This window comes from Eurosta solidaginis, chromosome 4 (genome assembly GCF_040869045.1).
Source record: "Eurosta solidaginis isolate ZX-2024a chromosome 4, ASM4086904v1, whole genome shotgun sequence".
In the NCBI taxonomy this organism is placed as follows: domain Eukaryota; kingdom Metazoa; phylum Arthropoda; class Insecta; order Diptera; family Tephritidae; genus Eurosta; species Eurosta solidaginis.
The window spans coordinates 221,050,727-221,063,745 of record NC_090322.1 but is presented as its reverse complement, the minus strand read 5'-3'; positions in this window follow the sequence as shown (position 1 = coordinate 221,063,745).

Sequence of the window (13,019 nt, the reverse complement as noted above, 5' to 3'; positions counted from 1 at the left end):
ACACATTCCAGGGTTTGCCTCGGTTCATTTTCCTACATGGTTATTTTCCCTTATGTTGTCACCATAGCTCTCAACTGAGTATGTAATGTTCGATTACACCCGAACTTAACCTTCCTTACTTGTTTTTATTTTATTTATTGTTTATATTTAGGTTTGTGATTGTCGTTGCTATTTCAATTGCCAAAAAGTTAGTGTTGGTTAAATGAAGGACTATTGGCCTGAGAAGTACGCAGAGTTCTATAAATCGATCTGCAGTAAATAAATATAGTATATAAATCTCTTACTTGAAAGAGCACCCTTACACCATGGTTTTTCGTCCTCTTTATGTAAAAGTGACCGTGAAAACACTCGGAAATTAATATTTAAAAAGAAGTAAACAAAAAAGATAGTTTGGGAAGTTATTGTGTAAATGGGCTCAAAGCAAACCAAGCTTTATTTACAGTTTCTATAATATTTTCATTTCTGTTTTGAACAAATTTTTGTTTTGTTTTTTTTTTTTTTGATGCCGAATTTACTTTTTGTATGAAATAAATAAACTGTAAGCATTCTATAATATACTCTTTATTTAAAAAACAAACCAATACATATTTTTTTTTTTGCGATAGTAACATTTTAAATCCGTTCTTACAAACCTTATAGATCAGTGGAACAACGTTTTAAAAGTCATCAGTACAGATGCTGTGTATAATGGAAAAACGTTTTAACTGCTGTCGCGATTGGGATATGAAACATTTTTCCACTGAAAAAAGTTTTAAAATGACCGCTTACTTGTAATTCGAAATTGAGATTCCCCAATTTTTTGCATATAAGTTATTAATGTCATTGTTTGGACAAGCAAACAATACAGGAACAAAAAACAATCACAAAGCCTCCAAAAAACGTTTTTTTCTTTCCTGTAAAAAAAAACGATTTTGTCATTTACAACGTTATTCGCGGGTCCGCTTCAATTGTTTTATAAAGATTTAAAATCGTATTTGCACAGAAAATTGAACGTCAACTTTGCGGTCTTACTCGCCTTGGTGTCGATGGTTGGTCGGTTTACTTATTGACAGTGGAAGCAAGTGGTCTGATCGTTTCTTTATTGTTGGCCATAATTAAGTTAGTTTGTAATGACTTAAGTGCAGTAAAAGTGTAAACACTTTGTGGTGAAGTATTGTACAGGAAAGTTTAGAATTGACGAACTTAATACAGGTAAGAATTATAAAAGTTGTTGTGCAAAGTCAATCAACAGCAGGAAAATAAACAAACAGAAAATTTAAAGCAATTTGAAAAGATAAAAAATACTGATAGAAATTAAGTAGTTGCCAACTATCAGACAAAAGCCTGTTATCTTTTGTCATCGAGTTCTAGGCTCCATCACCATTTCATCCGTTCCGGGTTAATTACCTATACAGAGATTTGTTTTCTCTTTTTCTACGAGATTTAAAGCTTCAGAATTTCTCTGCCGTACAGGAAAAAATCAAGAAAAAAAAAAAACAGCTGTGCTATTAAGTTCTAATAATATGAAGTACTCCAGTGACTGCTAAAATCTTCCCAATCTTCCTGTTTTAAGCTTAGTTTAATTTATTTTAGAAATAAGATCGAGTTTTTTGCTATTCGAATAAAAATATTACATTTTTGCAAAAAGAGTTTATGTTGAAGTTTTGAATACGAAGCCTTGTAATAGTTAGTAAAATTTTAGACTCAGTAATAAAAGCCATGGCATCTCAGCGATCTCCGATTTAGACTTTATCATCCTATTTACAATTGTACCTAAGCACAAACCTTGATAGAGGATTTTGCTAAGTTTTAAAGTTGACTTTAATATCATATATGATAGAATAGAGGCAATTAGTTATTATATATTTACGTTGATTATCATTATTCTTAAAATTTAATTTTATAAAATAAGGCTGAGTAGATAATATAAACCGAAAAAAAGCTTTTTGATCAAAATCACATTTTCTCTAAAACCAAAACAAAATTTAAAGTATTTTTACGAATATTAGCAACACTAAGGGGTACTGTCATCTCTAAGCAGTGACTTGATGCACATCAATAATTCAATCATTATGTCTACACATATGTACGTACACGCAGCGGAGAATCAACGCACAAACACATGCATATATCTTATCTGAGGTGCTCACAAGAGAGGGCAATAATTTGTGCAAGTATTAATCACACGCATATGAGAAGCTATAAACGTAGTAGTGGCGGGTGATTTTGTAGCTGATAAGTAACTAGTAAGTTCTGGAATGGAAAAGCCTAGAAGTATGCAACGAGGAAACCAGACAGTATAACAGGCGACAACAGTAGAGGCGCGAGAATCAGTTTCATTTAAGCTATCAATCAGTTTCGATTAAGCACGCTATCTGTCGAGGAATAGAAGTGTTATTTTGAAAGTACTTGAACAAAGGCCATTTTGCATTATTAAATATTGCAGTTATTTATTCAACAGTTTAGTGATTCGAACTTAGCAGAAATAAGTGGATTTGCAGTAAATTCGTTACAATATTTTCTATTAATTTTCATGAGCAAATAGTATTATAAAAGCTTCAAGTTGTCATTGTATCCGTTGTCATTGTATAGTTAATCTAGCATGTTATGAAGCTGTTGCAATACTAATCCTGTATTTGGGTTTATTTTTAATTTAATTTTACTAAATAACATACATACCTGCAAACCCACATTTGTCACCTATGACAAGAAGGAGATTTTGCATATCACTTTTACTATTTACAGGTATAGGAGAAAGACTGCCTGAACCAAATAAAAATAGGTGCGGTCGTACCCGATCCATACTTTTATTTCTTGTGGTATGTCGAGCTTACGCGATCATGAACACCCCTTCGTAGTGCCAAGTCTCTATCTCTCGCTGCCATTTGGCCATCCTGTCCAGCCTTTTCGCAAGAAGAAATACGGAAATTTCATTGCCCTAAAAAAGGCGTGAGTACCAAATAGTCGATAAATTGAATGTGAAAACATAAAGGTGTACGTCTAGAAAACTAATAATTATAAGTTAACTAGAGCTCGCCTAGCGGTTGCAGTTAAATCATAATAAAGGTATCTTTAACAGAAACTAAATAATTTCAAACCTTTTGAGTGGAGCTTCTTCGGCTTTATATCGGCTACAAACTATACCGACAAGTTATTGTTTTATTCTTGGATTACTATCGATAGCGAATTAATATGATCGTGTTATCGGTTTGTTATAGCCGAGTCATCGGCTTATAATCGACGCGTTAGAGAAGTTTCATCCATAACAAATTGCTAACTCCACGAAGAAAACTGATAACCTTTGGATACCGAATCGCAAATTTTTTTATAAATAATCGATAAATTTTCGAAAATATATAACATTTTGATAAAATAGAGTTAACATAAAGTTTATAACATCTCTATAAAATATCAGTAGCTTTCAAATGATGAATTTAATAACTGCTTGGTAATATATAAGTTACTTTCTATAAATAATCGATAACTTTTCAAAAATAAAATCGATAGCTTGTTGATAACAAATCAATTATTATATATCGATGCTTTTTCGGTACAAATTCGATAAATTTTCGGTAATAAATCGAAAAATTTTCGATAACAAATCCATAACGCGCTATTATCAAATTTTGTAAACAACGATAAGATTTCCAAATTTTCCGATACATATTCGATAAGTTTTCGATAATAAATGCATAGTATTTCCATAGCAAATCGTTATTCATCGAAAAAAACAATAACTCATAGCTGGTCTGTGTTATCGATATGAAATTTAGACACTTCGGTGGTCGAAAACCATCTATAACATGCCGATAACTCGTCGATATCACACGGTTGCTTTCGTATCAACTTTATCACGTGCATTGTTCCCACACTACTCCAAAGTTTAGTGGCTTGACTTACGCTAGAAAGCTGTTCAATGATGAAGAGACTCTTGGAAGAGCTTTTTTGATGATATCGTGAGAAACCCTGGACTTAAATATACTCCTATTTATTCCATTAAGTTCATGATTAACATCTCCTTTTCCTTCTCTATTTCTTCCTCCAGTCCCCCGCCTTCCCCTATCACCGGCCTACCTTAACTTGCTTTGAATATTTCAAAAAAACCCGTTTCAGAAATTTGAACGCCCATAAAACACACGCCCACATACATTTGTGTTTACATACATATAACATAGACTCATCGAAGTGGTGGTAGCAAATATTTGAATGTTAAAGAAAGCTTTATAGAAATGAGTTGCCTTAACCACACTCGCACCATGAGTAATCAGAAACTTTTGCAGGCACAATTATCTGCTATTTAAATATAACTGTCTTAATACTTTTTAAACTTTATAATTTTCCTAGAACTAAGTTCCCCGAAGCATTTTTGTCAGAGTTGTGAACGGTAAGTTGGTTTAAGCAAGCGAGTAATTAGTATAAACCAAAATTACTCGCCAATTACTCTTTCAATTAAAGATGTTCCGCGGTGATGAGTTGTAATTAAACAGTTGCATGGCTACCAAAAACAAAAACTTAATTATGTAGGGTGGCATAATGTTCTCACTCCAATTTTATGATGACTGAGTATACTGACAACACACATACCCACATAAATATAAGCTGAAACCAACAGAAAATATGAACTGCCTACTACGTCGTGGTGTTTATAATATTTGCATTAGCGGTTGTGTCATAAATTTAAGCTCATTAACTACAGAGTGAAACGCTGTAACATGTTTCCGCAAATCAGCTTTGTAAAATGCTAGATAAATCCTGTGAAAACGTGTATGAGTGAGCAACTACCTTGCAGTCAGGCCAACTAGTTGTAATCTAATTAACAACTAGTAAGATTTCAAGGCTCAGTTAATGTGCGTTTTCGCATTTCAGCAAAAGGAGTCGCTGAGCATGAGCATGTCTTGCGGGGTGGGGGTGCTGAGAGATATATGTCTTTGCGATAAAATTTGAGCCTAGTTTAATCGTCGCCAGTCGCCAGAAAACAACCGATTTTCTTCCCAGCACACTTAGGCGTTAAACTCTCACAGATATTACTCGCAATTCCCTCAGTGCGGATGCATTCCTCATCTATCACATTCATTATAGATGTCAGTCTTTGCTCTTACTGTGACATCAACCAGCAGGAGAAAGGAACTTTACCTCAAATTGTAATCCTTGGCACGTTTGCAGGACACGTCATCAAAATAGAATACTTCGTATGAGACTTCATTTTAATTTAATTGGATACATATTTTTATTAAGCGTATTCGAAAGTCAGCAAATTGCTGCTTATTCTAAGCAGGCGCCTGCTCAAATTATAAACGTATATATCTCACATAAATCCTCAGTTTACTTAATAGCTAAATATGTACTAGGCGATAATTGCATTCATCATCATTTGTTTAGTCCAAAATGTTTACATAAAGTAATGCCATTATATTGAGTTCTGTGATTTTAACAATTCTTGCACCTTTACTTGGCATTTAGCTTGTTGTATAGGCCACATGATATGATATAATATCAAACTAAATAAAGCGAAGTATATAAAATGTCATGATGATGATATCTCATGTCAGTTCAGGGTCCGTATTACGTGTTACGATCTGTGATCGAAACTGTTTTTTTAAATCACAATAGCTCTGAAATGGTGGATTGGATTAATGTCATATGCGCACTAGCGATAAAGAGTACTCGTTGGATACATAAACTGTCATAATTTTTAAAAATAATTTGACAGTTGCATAATTATCGCTTGAGTGGAAATGGTTTTCAGTCACTGATCGTAACACGTGACATGCGCCCAGATTCTATAATAGTGCAGGACACTAAAGAAACATATCACGCCATAGAAGCATAGCTAAAGTTCCCTTGAGAGACAATACTTTACAGTAGATATACATAAAAAACCAACTATATACAACGCCATGTGCCACAGAACTAGAGTGGGTACTCAAAAATTATTAGCTACGGAATAATACAATATTTTGTATTGTAAAGAAATCAGTACTTATGTTGAATACCGAGTGTGATCTATGAACTTTATTAGTTGGAAGGTAGTCATTAAAGCACTAGTTCGAAACGTCGCTTTGTGTGCCCGTCTCCCATTTTTATCTGCAGGGTATTCAATGTAACTAAACTCATTCCGTACGGTTCATGCTGATACTAAAAAAGTTATTATAATTTTGCTGATTTCTCGCTGATGCTTTTCGTTTGCTTATTAATATTTATTTAATATTTGAAGTTAGTGATTACTCAACAACATTCAAGTGACACGCGCTATGACAACTTTTAATTAAAATAATCGTTGAAGATCCCTGCGTGCAAATCCTTTACGCAAATACCGACAAGTTTAGAAGAAAACGCTTACGATAATTAGTCATGACTAACTAGAAAATTATTTCAACTGACGTAAAGTTGTACGTTTTCTATGTGGCTAGTTGCTTTGCGCAAAGATTGAATATCAAGAAGCGGAGAAGAAATGAAAATTCCGAAGACAATAAATCACCGCTATGAAAGACGAATGATTAAAACAGCGGGGCTTAAAGTTTGCTGGTGAGGTTTTAGGTTAACAACCCTCGTAACATATCTATACAACCAACACTGGCAGTTGCCTTAAAGTTCCCTTCTTATATTCCAATTTGTAACACAAGGGTATTGTAACGAATTTAGTGCAATTCCTCTTATTTGCAACCTCCTACTAACGTTCGAATCACTAAACTCCACTATTCAATAATGCAAAATGACCTTTATTAGACTACTTTCAAAATAACACTTCTATTGCTCGCCAGATAGGGTCTTAAATCAAACTGATTGTAGTGCCGCTACCGCTGCTGCCTTTTATACTCTCTGGTTTCCTCGTTGCATATATCTAGGCTTTTTTGTTCTCGAATTTACTAGTTAGTTATCAGCTATAAAATTACCAGCTGTAACTACGATTATAGCTTCTCATATGCGCGTGTGTATATAGGTGATACTTGCACAAATTATTGCCTTCTTTGGTGAGCATCTCAGATAAGATATATGCATGTGTTTGTGTGTCTCTTCTCCGCTGCTCGTATGGACATATGGGTAGACATAATGATTGATTTAATGATGTGCATATAAGTCACTGCTTAGCATCGGCTTAGAGATGATAGTATCCCTTAGTGTTGATAATATTCGTCACACTGTCCTAAGTTTGATCATCCCGATCAGACAAATCAACGCTGCTAGCATCTACAAATGAACCACCCTTCTATTTCGTGGTTTCCCAATGGTTTGTATGCGGTAGATGGTATTACTTATCTTCTTCACAACTTTGTACGGGCCTTCCCAACTGCACCAACATTTGGATGGAACATCTTCCCGCCGGTAAGAGTTGTATAACAGTAACAAATCCCCCTCCCGGAAACCTTCCGAATTATTGTTCTTGTCGTACCTGTGTTTCATCTTACTACTCATTACCCTGGGCCGTTCCTTCACACTCTGTCCTTTGGCCAATGAAGAACTACTTCGTAGATCTTGTTCTTGACGGATTGACTTTGCATCATCAGTATCGTCTTGACGTTTCACATCAGTAGTGCGCGCTGGCTTGAAACCACCCTTGCATTCTTTCTGGAAAATTCTTTTAGTCATTTAGGTGTGTATATTAGGGTGTGTCAATGTCAGCGTTTCCCTCGCAGGTACTTTTGATTTCGCTTTATTTGGCACATTCGATCCATCAACCTTTACTTTGACTTTCGTGGTCTTTGTCGAGTCTTCTCCACTAGTACTCGATTACTGCTGAACCCTTTTTCCAAACTAAATTTTAGTGGTATATCCTGGTTTTTATAGCGCATAACCTTTCTCCGCATATCGATCGTGATGTCATGGCCAACTAAGAAGTACACTCCCAATATTACTTCACCAACAATCTCCGCCACAATGAATTAGTGTAGAACCATGACCTTTCCAATTAATACCTCACATACCAGTTCTCCTTGGACTTGGTTATACTCGCCAGTGACCGTACGCAACCTTGCTCCAGGTTATGGCTTTACTCTCCTATTGACCAAATCAGATCGGATCAAGGAATGAGGTGCGCCCGTATCTACAGTCAGTACACGTTCTTTGCCATCGACATTCCCTCTGACGGTAAGACTGCTTGATTTCCTTCCAATTTGCGACACAGATATCACAGGACATTCAACAGCTGGGGCAAGTTTTCGACCTTTTCATCTGACTTGCTCTTGCTTATCTCCTCCAGCTTTGCGTTTACGGCCACCCAAATTGGAACTACCAGGACCGGTGCAGCAATGATATTGCTCGTCATGATATTACATGATATTACCGCACTTGAAACATTTGATTGCACCATTATTTTCTGTTGCGTTCCTTTTAAAGCTTCTAAAATTGCGTCTACCCTCTCTGGCCTTTCTATTTCCACACGGCGTGCTTTGAAAACTGGCTTACGCAGAAGCGACGCTATTTCCTGAATCATAGCATGTGATACCGTTTCTGCGAATGTTGGCTTTGGGTTTGTGTATGTAGCTCGCTTTGTTTCGACGTCCCGTATGCCATTTATAAAGTTCTGAATCTTTACCCTTTCAGTGTATTCCACCTGTGCGTATGCATTCGCTAAATGCGCAGAATGGCGTTGAGCAACAGCATCAGCTCAGCCAGCATTGGGAAGAATCTCTCCGATCGTTCGAAACTAAACGAGGTTTTAGACAGGGTGAGCTCTTTCGTGCGGTTTCTTTAATTTGATGTTGGAAGAAATACTAGCTGCAGAGCTTAACCGTTCTGGAACAATATTATCATCAGCCCGAACATCCGCGCCGTAAGTGCTGCTTACTCCGAAATGGAAAAAGAAAAGAGGACGAAGTACCTGCTGTCATGGAGCAAAGAGTTAGCGCATTTGAAATAGTTGTTGTTGTTGTTGTAGCGATAAAGTTGCTCCCCGAAGGCTTTGGGGAGTGATATCGATGTGATGGTCCTTTGCCGGATACAGATCCGGTACGCTCCGGTAACATAGCACCATTAATTTGCTAGCCCGACCATCTCGGGAACGATTTATGTGGCCACATTAAACCTTCAGGCCATTCCCTCCCTCCCCACCCCCAAGTTCCATGAGGAGCTTGGGGTGGCCAGAGCCTCGTCTGTTAGTGAAACAGGATTCTCCGCGGATAGGTGAGGTTGACAATTGGGTTTGGAGAAGCTATATATTTCGCTGGCAACCTGAAAGGTTGCGCTACACAGCGCCTTTCAGGCATACCTACCGCGGGTATATTCTGATCCCCTGTAAAAAAGTAAAAGGCTGTGTTTATATGGGAACCAGCATTAACACAAACAACAATATAAACTCTGAAATCCAGCGAAGAATCACATTTGCCAATAAATGCGACTTTGGACTAGGTAGGCAATTGAAAAATAAAGTCCTCTCTCGGCAAACAAAAATCATGCTCTACAAGCCACTTATCGTACCCGTCCTGTTATATGGTGCAGAAGCATGGCAAGAAGCCTGAAAATGTTAGATAAACCAGTTCTGGCAGTGTTCGAGAGAAACGTTCTACGAAAGATCTACGGACCTCAAAGCAATGGTGACGGCGAGTACCAAAGAAGATTTAGTGATGAGCTGTACAAGCTTTATGCAGACACCAATATTGTCGCAGCGGCTACGCTGGCTAGGCCATGTTATATGAATGAAAGATAATGCTACAGCTAAGAAAGTATTTTTGTCGGGACCCGCCTATGGAAGTAGAGGAAAAGGACGTCCCCCACTTCACTTGAAACATCAGGTGGAAAACGACTTAAATTGCCTCGGTGCGACCAATTAGAGCCAGTTAACCCAGTGACTTGGGCGCCTTGTTGGACGATCATAACCATACGAACGGTTAAGCGCGAATTAAGCTGTGGCTTTGTAGCTTCTACAGAATATGCCATTTGCATATGTATGAGTTTAATTTTTAAGCTCTCATATCATTAAATGTTCATGATATTGCTCTTTAAATATATCCTTTAAAAATATTTGTGAGGACTTTACGGCTTCTTTAGATGTTAGTTCTATTTCCATATCCCAAGTTTTGAACTTGTCATCTCAAGGTTTTGAGCGTGTATTGGCAAATCTGACAAAAAAATCGGCCAGAAATACATATACGTACATGGGTTTTGTTAAATGTGCACGCCACATTCTACGGATTCCAGTCATATCAAAGACTCGTGAGTTTTTCGTTCTCACAAATGTATTTCCTTTAGCAATGTTCAAAGATTTATCATCGAAAATATTGGCGAATATCTATACGTAATAAGAAATAATATTATGACGAATATTAGCAACACTAAGGGATACTATTATCTCTAAACCGATACTAAGCAGTGACTTGTATGTACATAAACAAATCAATTATTATGTCTACACATATGTACATGCCAGCAGCGGAGAGATGCTCACAAAAGTATGCAATCACCAGCAAAGTATTTCTCACACATACACGTGCATATATCTGAGATGCTCACAAAAGTAGGCAATCAGTTCTGTAAGTATCACTCACATATACACGCGCATATGAGAAGCTATAAACGTGCATCTGTAGTTTATCGCTGGTGAGTTTATAGCTGGTGAGTTTATAACTGGTAAACAAGTAGTAAATTCTAGAAGAAGAAACTCGAAGTATGCGAACGAGACATCACAGGGTATAAAAGGAGTTAAAGCTGAGTAAGCAGTAATCAGTTTGATTTAAGCACGCTATTGGTTGCGAAGTATAAGTGTTATTATGAAGTACTCTAATAAAGACTATTTTGCATCATGAATATTGGAGTTACCTATTCAACAGTTTAGCGATACGAATGTATAAATAGTTTGATTTCCAATTTTGACTGGAAACTCCTTTTTAAAGGGCGTAATCTCAAGGATTGTTTTGCGTTATTTAAAAACTATGTGTCAGAAATAGTAAATAATAATATCCCGCGTTTTCCCGAAAGAGTGTATAAGTTGCCTTGGTATACCAAGAATCTAAAGAGACTTAAAAACTTACGTAATAAATTGCATAAGCTCTTCAAAGGATCTGGTAGCCTCCAGTACAAGCAACTATACTTAAGTTATGCCAAGGAGTTTAATTGCCTTGACAAATTTTTATATAAGCAATATATTCATAATTTTGAAACGAATATTAAATCGAACCTAAAATCGTTTTGGAATTTCATTCGCTCCAAACGCTCATCTTCGGCAATTCCCGTGTCTGTGTCGTACCAAGGTAAGAATTCCACATCGTCTTTCGACACAGTTAACTATTTTGCTGAATTTTTTAAGGCGAATTTCGTGATTGATGAACCACTGAATGACAATGGTGATATGTTCAATAATATACCGTCTTATCTCAATTTGTGCTCATCAGTTCTCGATATTGATGACATTACTTTGGGTATTAAGGCTATCAAAAATTCAAAGCAATGCAATTATCAACAATTCTCAGCTTTCTTTTTAAAGCAATGTGCGGTTTCTGTTGCGGAACCTCTAATGTACATATTTAATTTATCACTAAATTCTGGCATTTTTTTGGATGAATGGATAATTTCGTACATTCAACCAATTCATAAGAGTGGCAATAAAAATTATCTCTAAACTTCCTGTTATATCTAAATTGTTTGAGAAAATTGTTATGGCTAAAATATCATTCATGGTTAATCGTTACCTAAGTTCTTGTCAACATGGTTTTGTTCCAGGACGTTCCACAGTGTCCAATCTCACTGTATTTTCTAATTATTGCATTTCATTATTCACGGATGGCTGTCAAGTTGATTGTATTTATACTGATTTAGCCAAAGCTTTTGACAGAGTATCGCACTGCTTACTTTCTTAATGTGAGTTCCTTTTTACGATATGTAGATAAGAGAATTATTTATTTGTTGAGTCTGAATTCAATAACTGTTATTATTTTGTATTTTTCTTTCTATTCTAAATTATATATGTATCTTATATGTAGCTTATCTTGAAATAGAACATAGATACCAGCTGCGTTATTTTCCAATTTTACTAGCTGATATATATCTTTATTTGGGCTTGGAAAACTAGAGCTTTGTTTTCTTTGCCATTATTTTGTATGTATGCATGTATGTAAATTGAAAAGAACACAAATATCATATTACTAGCGATAAACCTGTGTGCGTTTTTTAAACGGTTTTATTTAGCTTGAGTTGACAGGCAGGCCACCGTGGTGAAATGGTAGCGTGCTCCGCCTACCACACCGTATGCCATGGGATCACACCCCGGGCAAAGCAACATCAAAATTTTAGAAATAAGGTTTTTCAATTAGAAGAAAAAATTTCTAAGCGGGGTCGCCCCTCGGCAGTGTTTGGCAAGCGCTCCGAGTGTATTTCTGCCATGAAAAGAGCTTAGTGAAAACTCATCTGCCTTGCAGATGCCGTTCGGAGTCGGCATAAAACATGTAGGTCCCGTCCGGCCAATTTTTAGGGAAAATCGAGAGGAGCACGACGCAAATTGGAAGAGAAGCTCGGCCTACAATCTCTTCGGAGGTTATCGCGCCTTACATTTATTATATTTGACAGGCAGGCCGCATGCACGGCCGCACGGCCGTTGTGAACGAATCTTGTAATTGAAATTTAAGTAACTTCCCGATAAGCTACAAGCTTGAAACTTGAAATATAGTTCAGAACCCGATGACAATGCAATAATAAGAAAAAAATCGCCGCTAGGTGGCGCAAGGATGGAGATATTCGCAAAATTCGCATTTGTGGTCCGATTTGGCTCATATTTGGAACACATAATACATGCAAGAATAGAAATCGACCTGTGAAAAAAAATCGCCGCTAGGTGGCGCAGGGATCGAGATATTCGCAAAATTCGCATTTGTGGTCCGATTTGGCTCATATTTGGAACACATAATACATGCAAGAATAGAAATCGACGTGTGAAAAAAAATCGCCGCTAAGTGGCGCATGGATCGAGATATTCACAAAAATCGTATTTGTGGTCCGACTTGGCTCATGCTTGGAACACATAATACATACAAGAATAGAAAGTGACCTGTGAAAAAAAATCGCCGCTAGGTGGCGCAAGGATCGAGATATTCACAAAAATCGTATTTGTGGTC